Source organism: Mytilus edulis, chromosome 3, assembly GCF_963676685.1.
Source record: "Mytilus edulis chromosome 3, xbMytEdul2.2, whole genome shotgun sequence".
NCBI classification, from domain to species: Eukaryota; Metazoa; Mollusca; class Bivalvia; order Mytilida; family Mytilidae; genus Mytilus; species Mytilus edulis.
The window spans coordinates 95,408,250-95,420,586 of record NC_092346.1 but is presented as its reverse complement, the minus strand read 5'-3'; the positions used below and the strand labels follow the sequence as shown (position 1 = coordinate 95,420,586).

General features: G+C 32.3%; 2 long non-coding RNA genes across 2 annotated transcripts; both read right to left on the bottom strand.

Annotated features, from left to right (window-relative positions):
- Nucleotides 1–104: 104 nt before the first annotated feature.
- On the bottom strand, nt 105–3,186 carry LOC139517835 (uncharacterized). Its single transcript, XR_011663214.1, has 2 exons — nt 3,011–3,186; nt 105–1,454 (listed from the first exon to the last, which is right to left on the bottom strand). It is a non-coding gene; the product is annotated as an uncharacterized lncRNA (long non-coding RNA).
- Nucleotides 3,187–7,026: 3,840 nt separating this feature from the next.
- On the bottom strand, nt 7,027–11,634 carry LOC139514995 (uncharacterized). Its single transcript, XR_011662791.1, has 2 exons — nt 11,407–11,634; nt 7,027–7,496 (listed from the first exon to the last, which is right to left on the bottom strand). It is a non-coding gene; the product is annotated as an uncharacterized lncRNA (long non-coding RNA).
- Nucleotides 11,635–12,337: the final 703 nt, after the last annotated feature.

Below are 12,337 nucleotides of genomic sequence, written 5' to 3'. Positions count from 1 at the left end.
CAACGCGGTAAGAATTTTGGTTCAATTTTGTTGACCATGCACGTCACACGTTCGGTTTTCTGATGCATATGTATACTATAGTTCTGATTAACTAAGTGTATCGATTTGTAACACAATGTTTATATGGGTCATAAGATTTTGTCAGGTTTCGCATTTAATTCACAATAAAAATAACCATACCATGAGCATCCTTAAAACTGAGTTTTCTTTGTTTTCCGGATGACAATCAAAGCATACCTATACCAAATCGTCTGAAAGAACACATTGCCATTGATAGTATAATTCAGTGAAGTTTTATTTCGATGGTTGAGATTTACAATTTAAAAGTTTTATCTTCTTTATATTTTTTGGGATTGATCTTATTAATAAGTTAATTTGATTTAGAACAGTTGTGAGATTTTAAATCAATGTCAAAATTCCTAGTTAAATTTTGAAGTTTTTGTGATTTACCATTTTTAAAAGGTAAGTCCCTTAACAATATTAACACTTGAGATACACTCAGAACCATTGTGTTCGAATGCGTAGTTTATGAATGAGTGTGGATTCGTATGGCATATGCATGCATATTAAGAGACACTTGCCGTATCGCGGCACTCAGTCTCGCTCGATTCCTGCAGTTTTTGTATTATGTCTGTTTGCATTTGCTCATGCATTGTTGTCAATATAATGGATTTTGAAGCGACTGTCATACAAGTGAGAGGTTTAGTTAGCTATTTAACCAGGGTAAATGAGAAATTGCCTGTATAAGTCAGGAATAGGACAGTTGTTTTCCATTCTGATGTTACCGTGAGTTGTCTCTTTGTTATCGATTTATGAGATTGGAACATCAGTAAACTACTGCATCTCATTCTCATCAACCATTACGATTTCAGATGAACCTTCAACTGCAATGCCATGAACCATAAAATAAGGTTATACTATAGTAACTACCTGTACTACAGTAAAGCCACAATGCGTCAACGGCTTTACACACAAAATCTGAAGCAACCATCAAACATGCAACGATTAAATATAAACAGAGTATAAAAGTAAAAAAGTAAAAACAATAGAACTGTTGTTATCACATTGTAAAACTGTTTTTATAAAGTTTAATGAATATTTATTGTGCGTTATATTTAGTCGTCTTCGTCGTCCGCCTTTAAACCGAGGGCACCGATAAAAGTATTAAATATCAATACAAACAGAATGAAAATAATGCTTGCAATTACAAGTCTTTCCAATGATTTTTTTCTAATATTGTTAATATATTCTGTAGTTCCGATGATCAGTAAAAGAATAGCGACCACAATTATGACGAATAACGACAGAGCAATAAACACAATCATAGGAACAAAATACTCGTATGACGGTCCTGCCTTGACCACTGCTTTTAGTATAGCTACATTTGAAGCTAACAATGCTACATCCAATAGTCCCTGTCCTAATGTTTTTTTCTTATCATAGGATCTTTTATCCTGAAAAATTAAAAAGAGCTAATGAGTTATAGAGAAAAATGCATTGTGTTTTTAAGCAAGGTTTAAAAATCGAAAGTCGAACATAACGTTAACTTTTAAAAGTGAAGAATGAAAAACCACCAAAAGCCTTATCAGACAAATTGGATGATTTGACAAAAGGAACTATTTACTTGCAAATGATTAGCAGATCTGGGATGTTATTTCGAATGTCCCGGTTAAGGAACCTATTAAACCGGGATATTGTCCAAGTTAAGGAACCTATTGAACTTTCGTAAAGTAATAAGTACGTGAAACAATTTAAGACAGCTGCTACGGAACTAGTCGACTATATGACCCGGAATTGTCGCATTGTTAAAGGCCTTACGATTGCCTAGTATAGCTTACGTCCACTTTATTAGAACTTCTGGGAAAATTTGTCTCATTGACAATCATATTAAGTATCATTTTGTTGATTATACAATCTGCAAGCATCTGCGTGGATACATACGAATTTCAAAGCTCAAATTTTTCTCTGAGTTCAGTATATATTTTTTATTTTACTTTTAAGAGTACAAACAATCTAAGACTCTTTCAACTAGCAAAAGTTTTAAACCTTTCTACACTTTACACAACTAGTCCTCATTCACAACTATAAGACAAACTGAAAGAATTGATCCCATTGTGTTTCTTAACAAAAAACGACCTACGTAGATACAAATGTCCTGTTTTAGAGAGAGATGCATCGTACTATGAGAAAAAAAACCAAATCATATTCAAACGAATTCTCTGAGACTGACATTATCTGCATTCTTGACTCACTGATTGACAACATCTTTGTTACGTTTGAAAGACGTGACGTGTATTTTGCAACAAACTATGAGAATCAACTGTGCCCCTGCTTGTGCCGAATTATTCTTTTATTCAAATTAGGCTGGCTTCATACAATAGTTCAAAGTGTTTAAGTTGAAATTCATTCCCCCCGTAATATTATGCCATCATGTGTCGGTTGACTGTTACGGAATGTCTGTTTCACAGACGACTACAGATATGTTCCAAGTAAAATCCCGTCCCCTTTGCCCAAATGTAACCTACTGAATTAACTTATCACCACCGGGTTTGTACGTCCGCAACACCACCGGTGCCATATTTGGGGGAGGATGTCCCCCACTTTCGTTTTTGCTGGTTTTTATGTTGCTCAGTCTCTGTGTTGTGTTATAATGTTTTTTGCCTGTTTGTCTTTTTCGTTTTTATTTATGGCGTTGTCAGTTGATTTTTGACTGATGAGTTTGAATGTCCCTTTGGTATCGTTCGTCTCTGTTACAAGTCGACAATTATTTACCTATGTTAAAGGCTCATAAATTAATTAGGAGTATACAATGAAGGCAACAAACAGATACCGAGGAAATAACTTGAACCGTTAAAGGAGCTTGATCGGACGTTGTTGGCGATTCTCTTAGAAGTGCCTTTTCAATTTAAAAAAAATATAAATTTCAAGCTGTCGATGTATCCCACATATCACATTTGCTGTTAAGGGTATGAATATGAAACAATGAATGTGCTTAAATATGTTAACTCACCGATTTCTTAATTGTTTGCTGTTTAGACTTTGATGTATCCGACGGCACTACTTCATTCGATTTTCCTTTCTGCATCCTTTTTTCTATGTTAAAAAAAGTTAAAATAGACTTGAAAATCTCACCCGTTACATTTTAAACGTAAAAGATCTATTTCATGTGTGTGTAGAGTCTGTTTTGGTTACTAAATATGTTGTGATTTATTTACATCGGCTTAAAATCACGATCCAAGTCATTTAAAAAAAATTGTAAGCAAACGATGTGAATAAACCCAAAATATCAAATATATATGACTCATTATCAATTTCGTGTATTCACAATTTCAAATAGTTTATACCAGGATACCAGACAGAATGAATAAACCGTTGACATTTGTATCGATTTTAACACTTTCAATAAAAATGATTGACATTTATTTTCCTACCTTATACATCAAAATATACATGAACGTTTTGATGTAAGGTTATATTCAGTTATCATTGAAATCGGCTATCTTTAATGGGAATCGAGATACACTTTTTAATATTCAGTATTATTAAATAATATGAATCTTGGTATATATATTTTTTTTAATTGCTAAAGATTAAAATGTAAATTTATACGATATTTCCTTTTATATCTTGAGTCAGTAGTAACTTTTGATTTAACGGTATCTTCTGTAACCACCGTATTGCTTTCATTAATTTAGAATATTTCGAATACCAATTAGCACGGCATGATAGTTTATCTATAATCATATTTTGTTTAAATTTTCCTTTCTAGCATAAAATTTAGAATAGAAATGGGGAATGTGTCAAAAAGACCACTACCCGATTAGAAGTTAGAAAACAACCGAAGGCCACCAAAGGGTCTTCAACACAGTGAGAAATACCACACCCCGAGACGGGCATCAGCAGACTTCGTAAAATAATTTGTACTATTTTAGTGAAAATGGACGTCATACTAAACTCCGAAAACATATACCTGAAGTAAAATTAAGAAAAAACATACATAATTAACAAAGGTCACAGGCTTTAGACTTGGGACAGTCGCAAACAATGATGTAGGGTAATACCCTTTTACCTCACACAGGAGTACGTACAGTTTAAAAGAAGACTAAGTCCGATGTCAGAATATGTGAAAAAATATTTGTTTTTGTACATTAATAAATCCATTAGATTTCTCGTTTGAATTGATTAACATTTGTGATTTGGATGGCCGTATGGTGATCTATAGCTGTTAATTTCTGTCATTTGGTCTCTTGTATAGAGTTATTTCTTGGCAATGATACCACATATTCCTTTATATAAACAAATAATTGACAATGATACATACATTAACCAGGGACTACTAGCAGTTACAGACATGCCAGCCGAAAACCCCAATTAAACTGATTGAAAGATGATGTCTTCATTACATGAAAATATCACGTCCAATCCCTTCCATTAGTGGTTAAGTATCACACCATCATAAATTATATAAGAAGAACATAACCCGTATTATCCCAACAACTGGTTTCAGAATAAATGGTTTATTGCATATTCAATGTGCGCAATGAATATACAACTGCAGATTTGTTTTGTTTCATTCTTTCGCAATAATAATATAAACAACAAACAAACAATTGAAATTTGGTTGATTATTTGTCATGGCATTTATTCAACAATATTCAACAATATAAACCAACAAACAACCAACACCAACAAACTGGCCAACAAGTTAAAACTTGATGACAATTGATCATTGAAGGGAAACCAACAGTAAATGCATAACAATTTCTAGCTGCTTGGCATATCCATAACAGCTTAATGAACGATATTTGAATAAATCACTGCCAGTTGAATCATGTTGATGATGACATCCCACGCACTTTCCATATTGAACGGAATGCCATGACGATAGACACTCTTTTTATTTTTATTATTCCTGCAAATTCCTTGAATATTCAGGTTTCATTGGATCTGCCGATGAATATTGAAACGTCTGACACTTTTGATGATACAAGACAACCTAGTAGGAACAGTCAAAACATTTGGACCTGTTCACCATGTAATCTGAAAAATAAACTAAAAACAGCAGCAATTTTGTTTGTTAAAGGGAGAGATGGTGGGTTGTGCAATCTTGTTGAAAAATACTCGTGGAATGAAAATTTAGCGGGAGCACGTGCTTATATATGACCAAAGTCCACGAGGCGCTTCAAAGCATATTCTTTCGTATGTTTAAATATATGGTTGTAATTATTTAAATGGCAAAACGTAAATTATGGACTGACGTACATTTGAAACACAAGAAACCACTAAATATATTTTCAATATACAATACAAAGACCCTATGAGGGAATCAATATTCATTCCAAAATATGACTTCCATAATGACCTGACAACAGTATTGTAACTATATTCCTTCTAAATAAGTCTAAGGTTTGGTGAGTTTTTGAGGAAAACGCCGCGACATATGTTTGCTTTGAATAGAAGTTTACCATAAAAGATTGGAGGTGAAATACATGAACTTTCCAGATGTCTGAACATTGCTTTATATTTACAAATGATGTCATTTTATCGAGGATAAAATTTCGAGTCATTCGTGATTTTGAAAACCTTGGTGTAATATTTGTTGAGTTATACAGAAATTTATTTCGTTAACATCAAACCAAATGTCAAATACGTTGATACAAGCAAATCGAACAAATTAAGATATATAAACACCATAAGATGGTGACAAATCCGTCATAAATTTTGGTATTAAGCTTCCCGTTAAAGCTATAGAAATCAAGATCCAGTAATAGGTAATGTGTATTGTTAGTACTAGCTTGATTTAAAGTCACATCAGCAGGATAAATCTCTTTAACATATAAACTTAAGTCGTCTTTTTTTAGAGCCAATATATAGTAAAGAGTTATTAAATCTTTGTAGCTGATGTTGTTTCGATTGGTCTTTGCTGATTTTAATCATTAATTGTAGCTCCTAACAGAACGTATAAACATGATTGTATACGAAAAGTTTTCAGTTTATATATGAAATGAATATAACAATTTTTAACTTACAGGTTAACTTAAAATGTTCAGAATCATAACTTTGTTTTACATTGGTAGAATTTATCATTTAGATCGTTTGTACTGTTACTGTTTTAAATTTATTTTTGCCCTCGTGATCTGTATTCATGGTCATATTATCGTTTTTTTAAAGTAAGACGTTGGTGTGTTATATAGTACACATATTTCTAGCTATGTTTTCTTGTTATCGTCACACAGCTAGAGATTGTTAAATGACAGTCTATGTCTTTGTTATATTTATTGGAATGTTTTTTTTTAAAATATTTACACCGCTGTGTTGCATGTCTGTGATACATGTTTACAAAAGTTTGGCTGCTTGGTCCCAATTATAGTCACATTAACATGTTATACCTGTTTATAATATAACGGTATTATAAAATGTCATACAAGTGGGGGTTTAGCTGGCAATAAAACAGGAAGAACCCTCCGAATGTGCAAAGGCAGAAACATGAATGGCTGGTAACGTAAGATTCTGTCACTTGTTATTGACCTCTCCCTTTAAATATTCTTTGGAGTTCAGTATTTTTGTTTTACTTCTTTTTCGTACCGATCCTTTGAGCTAAAGGATTGTATTTTACAGTTTGGTCTTAAGTTGTAATGTTATACTACTGCCCCAGGTTAGGGAACAATTGCAAAGAAGTCAAAAAACTGTTATTCAGTGGCTGTGTTTGGTTCTTGTCTGTCATGTGTCTTTTTGGTATATTGTTTTGTTATATGATAGGCAATTAGTTTTCTAGTTTGAATTGTTCTACATCTACATTTGTAATACCTTTTATAAACGAATACACGGTATGAGATTTTTCATCGTTGAAGGCCAAACGGTTGCCTGTAATTGCTAACATTTACTTCATTTAAACTCTGGTGGATTTGTGTCTGATTGGCAATCAATATAAGAGGTCAACGGTCTCAGTATAAAATTAATAAATGTCATCACTGCTTTTAGAAACAGCAGACACTTTTTCGTTTAAAAATATTTTAAACTGAAACATTGGTTTATTTCAAAAGTTTATTCATAGTTTTTATGACTTCTACATATGATAAAATACAGCAAAATGTTTTTGGAAGTTCAAGCAGGTATTTCACTATAGAATATTAATTGCCTAAAGTCCGATTGTATTTCGAATCATCACCAGAATTGAGTTCAATTCCTATAGTACCGATGACAATATTCAAAATGGCAATCAGCATAATAAACGCAACATTGACAGTATTGAATCGATGTAGCCATACTTTATTACCGCTATCTCTACTTTCTCCAATTCCAATGACTAACAGAAGCAATCCAACACAAATCTGACAGAAAACTGAAACTGAAATAAGAACAACTAGTGTTTCGAAATATTCATTTTTAGGTCCGGTATCGACCACGGCTTTCAACATGAATATGTTAACTATCAGGATGGCCAAGTCTAGCAAGCATTCAGCTACAGTTTTCTTTACATCGTAGTATTTCTTATCCTAAAAGAAAAACAAAATATATGTCTAGTGAAACAGGTTTACAGGTTTAAAGAAACTATATATAATTAAAAAACTATTGTGATATCTATATATAGTTCATTTTTTTTGTTTTTAACTTTTTTGATACTTTTCAAAGTGAGGAAAACCTGCACCTTTGCCAAAACTATACAAAAACCACATCACAAACGTTAAAAAGCGTGGTCTATAAGATGCACTACTAAATTTTCCCTACAATGATTTTGACAATTTTTACTATATTAAATGAGGCGTTCGAAGTTATTGTGAACAGGTCAACTCTTCCAGTGATGTGTTTTTATGAAGAATCTAAAACCTTCCAGATAAACTAGAATATATTCTCACCCGTTTGATCAGATTATGCAAAGATATCAAAAAGCAATTATTTGTTTCTCCTTATTTTTTTAAAAGTCGTCTACATGATCTTATAATTTTTTTGGGGTTTTATAATCATTGTGCTCTCAAATGCCATGTGTACTGTTGTTGCTGGAGAGAAATAATAGATAACAAATATTTCTGATAATGTTAAATATAATTGTTCAAAGGTGTTTATATCTTATGTTTTATAATTGTATGATTCTCATCGACTAATCATAAAGTAGTCAAGGTCAGTCGATTGCTAATATGTCACACGTTAGGAAGTGTTGACAAACTAATTTGATTAAAAAGCTGATGAAGATGCTAGCATTGTTTCATTTGTCTTATATCAGAACTTTTTCGAATATCTTCATATAAAATCTAATTCCTTCTGGTTTGGTTGCTTTTTAAAGAGCATACAACCCATTCTAGTGTTATCTATTACTCTATGCTATTATTTTGTATATTTGATAGATTATATTTATGTTGTTAAATTGTATTATGCAATTCTTTTCGGAATACAAAGAAAATTAAAAACCAATTGTTCAGAGAACAATTGATGGTCTTTCCACCAATAAGGATCTATTTTGATATGAAAATATTAAAATTCAGTTGAAAATGTCAGTTCCTATGGCTTAATGATGTATACATATGAATTTTGAGCAAAGGTCAAAATCTAGAACGTCAAATTTACTGATGACCTTGACCTCTATTTCAAGGTCATAAACCAGGGACCCCAAATAAAAAGACCCTAGGTCTGTAATATGTACTAGAACACACCCGTGATATCGCGGGTCCGTGACTGAATTAAAGTATATAACTATGCGCAAGCCTTCTCTTAGTATTAGTACTGTCATCTGATAAAGTCATGCCGATTATAAGATACACAATTTTCTCTGCTTTCAAATCTTTTTGTTTGAACCCGTCGAACTGGAACTTAACAATTATTTGTAATATTAATTATTTGGAAAACAAAAGGTCCTGGAATGGAGTATTTTTTTATCAACAGCATTGTCCTATATTAGTTATAAATAACGTTGAATTATTTGATTCGCTGTTTTACGTCATGCCCGCTAAAAATTGAAATTTTTAGTATTCGTATTGTAATCTTAGAAAGTCTTACGGATTAAAATACTACTATAGGTAACAATTTGACAGTTTAGTAGTGTCAACCCTGTGATTATGACCCGTGTATATAGCATATTAATCCTGAATACACCGTTTGGTGGTGCGCCTGTCAGATGCGGAACGTACAGATAAGGTAATAGGTAACAGGTGATTATACTATTGGTATCGGTATCGGACTCGACCCGGAACTTCCTAATTATTGGTAATATTAATTACGTGGAAAACAAAAGAGCCTGGAGTGGTGTAATTTTTAATCTACACCTTTGTACTATATTAGTTGTATATAAAGTTGAATTCTTTGATTCGTCGTTTTTACGTGATGACGGCTGACAAATTGGACCTCGTAATTTTAGTATTATAGATAGTTAATGAGTTATATCACTTTACGTTTAATTCTTAATATAGGAGGGGCAAAAACTCCCATTTTATGTCTACACACCCTTTTAACCAAAATATATAAGTAACGACATGTCGCAACTAACAATATAGTAAAAATAATTTGTCGGTATCTTATAAGGTTAATGAAAATTAGTGAAAATAGGCCAAAATCAAAATTTAGAATATGACCTTGACCTTTGACCTTTACCTAATTTTCATTTTTTTGGACCAATGATCTCAAAACAAAAGACCCTAGGTCTCTATCACTTATGGTTTTCCAGTTTAAAATACATTTCAAAATTTCAAATACAAAAGGGGAACTAACTCTCATATGGAGTCTCTATACGGCTTCGGTCAAAATAAAACAGAACATCCTGAGCATGTAACGAGCAATTTGGTAAAATAAATTTGTCGTAATCTTTTATGGTTGCGAAGGAGTAGTGGCCACAAGAAAAACAGTGTTTGGGGAGATAACTCTTACAACGTAAAGTATTTGGTTACGCAATGGTTAGTTTTAAAAGTGCATACGCTTTACGATATCATATTCCAAATATCTAAGCGACATCTTTTGAAACATCAATACTACGCAAGAAAAGAATTAGGCGGAAGAATAAAAAAAAAAATAATAATAATAATTAAAAACCAATTGTTCAGAGAACAATTGAAGGTCTTTCCACTAGTAAAGATGTATTTTGATATTGAAATATGAAAATCAGTTTAAAATGTTAGTTCCTATGGCTTTATGATGTATTAACATCAATTTAAAGCAAAGTTCAAAATCTAGAACGTCCTATTAACCTATGACCTTGACCTCAATTTCAAGGTCACAAACCAAGGACCTTAATTCAAAAGACCCTAGGTCTTTAATATGTTTGGTTAAAGAGTAATATCACTTTACGCGTAATTCTAAATGTAAGATGGGCAAAAACTCCCATTTATTTTCTGTGCACCTTTTCAACCAAAATATACAAGTTAGGACATGTCGCAACTAACAATTTATGAAAAATTATTTGTCGATATGTCATACGGTATTAGAAAATTAGTGAAAATAAGCAAAAATCAAAATTTAGGACATGACTTTGACCTTTGACCTTGACCTCATTTTCATTTTTTTGGACCAAGGACCTCAAATCTGAAGACCCTAGGTCTCTATCACTTATGGTTTACCAGTTAGAAATGCATATTACTTATATCATTTATATAAGGGGAAATAACTCTCATATGGAGTCTCTGGAAAGCTTCGGTCCAAATGAATTGCCTAATCCTGAAGATGTAACGAGCAATTTGGTAAAATAAATTTGTCGTAATCTTTTACGGCTGCGAAGGAGTAGTGGCCACAAGAAAAACAGTGTTTGGGGAGATAACTCTTACAACGTAAAGTATTTTGTTATGTCGTTGTAAATTTTTAAAGCGTATAAACTATACGAAATCATATTCCAAATATCTAAGCGACATCTTATGAAACAACAATACTACGCAAGAAAAAAATTAGGGGGAAGAAAAAAAAAAAAAAAAAAAAAAATAATAATCAGAACAAATTCAATAGGTCTTTCCACGGAAAGGTGGAAAGACCTAATAATCAGAAGAAATCCAATAGGTCTTTCCACGGAAAGGTGGAAAGACCTAATTACGTATCAAATCTGTAGTGCTGTTCTATAACATGACACATCAGCCCTCAATCGAAAAAGCTCTAACGTTCAACTTTTTGGAATTTTTGGTCCTCAATGCTCTTCAATGTTATACTTGTTTGGCTTTATAACTTTGTTGGTAAGAGCGTCACTGATGCGTTTTATGTAGACGAAACGCGCGTCTGGCGTACTTAATTATAATCCTGGTACCTTTGATAACTATCAACTGAGATATTTTATAGGAATACCAGAAAATATTTTTGCAAAAATACATTGCTATTAGTTCTTGGCCAGATAAACAACAAGCACGTCGTGTTAAACTTGTAAAACAATGAAACTTTTTAGATATATTCCTAAATACTAAAACATGCTAAAATTAACACGTAAAATTAAAAAAATGTTACCGATTGTTTTGTTTTCTTATCTTTGACTTTTGTTGTTGTTGTTCCATCAACACTGTCCGTATGTCCAACTGGCATATCTTAGCTCACAAAAGGTTAAATAAATAATATATCCTGTAGCTATTGGTACATCCGTATAACGCAAATCAAGTAAACTTTATTAATCTCTGTTGCTAAAGAAACATTCAAATAAAATTAAGGTGATTTAGTAATACTTTTACACTCATCGCATTTAACAGATGACTGCTTCAGTGGTAATTTACTTATAGAAATGTCAAAATGAATTTAAAGATATAAATAAACTGCACTTTTATGTACATTAATGTGTAAATCGAATAGCACTATGTAAATCTTCGTTTATGTATATATAAAAAAGAGTAAGCGGTCTTCATTGTATTTATCACCCTTGACCAAAAGTCGCGTTTTAAATAGACTACCGTAGCTATACTTGGCAAATATCTTCTGAATTTTAGGCCGTCGAAACTCTTCAACTTTTTCTATTTTGACTTTTTTGATTCTTAGTTCACTGGTGAGTCATTTGCTTTTCATTCGTTTGATGTTTTGGGGCTTTTGCTTTTGTTATTTGATTAGGAACTTTCCGTTTTGATTTTTTCTCGGATTGTGTTATTTTTGTAGACAAAACGCGCATCTAGCGTGCGAAATTTTCAATCTGGTATTTATGATGAATTTTATAGGGTAATTAGTTATCAAAGGTACCAGGATTATAATTTAGTACGCCACACGCGCGTTTCGTCTACATAAGACTCATCAGTGACGCTCATATCAAAATATGTATAAAGCCAAATTAATACAAAGTTGAAGAGTATTTGAGGATCCAAAATTCCAAAAGGTTGTGCCAAATACGGCTAAGATAATCTATGCCTGGGATAAGAAAATCCTTAGTTTTTCAAAAAAATCAAACTTTTGTAAACGG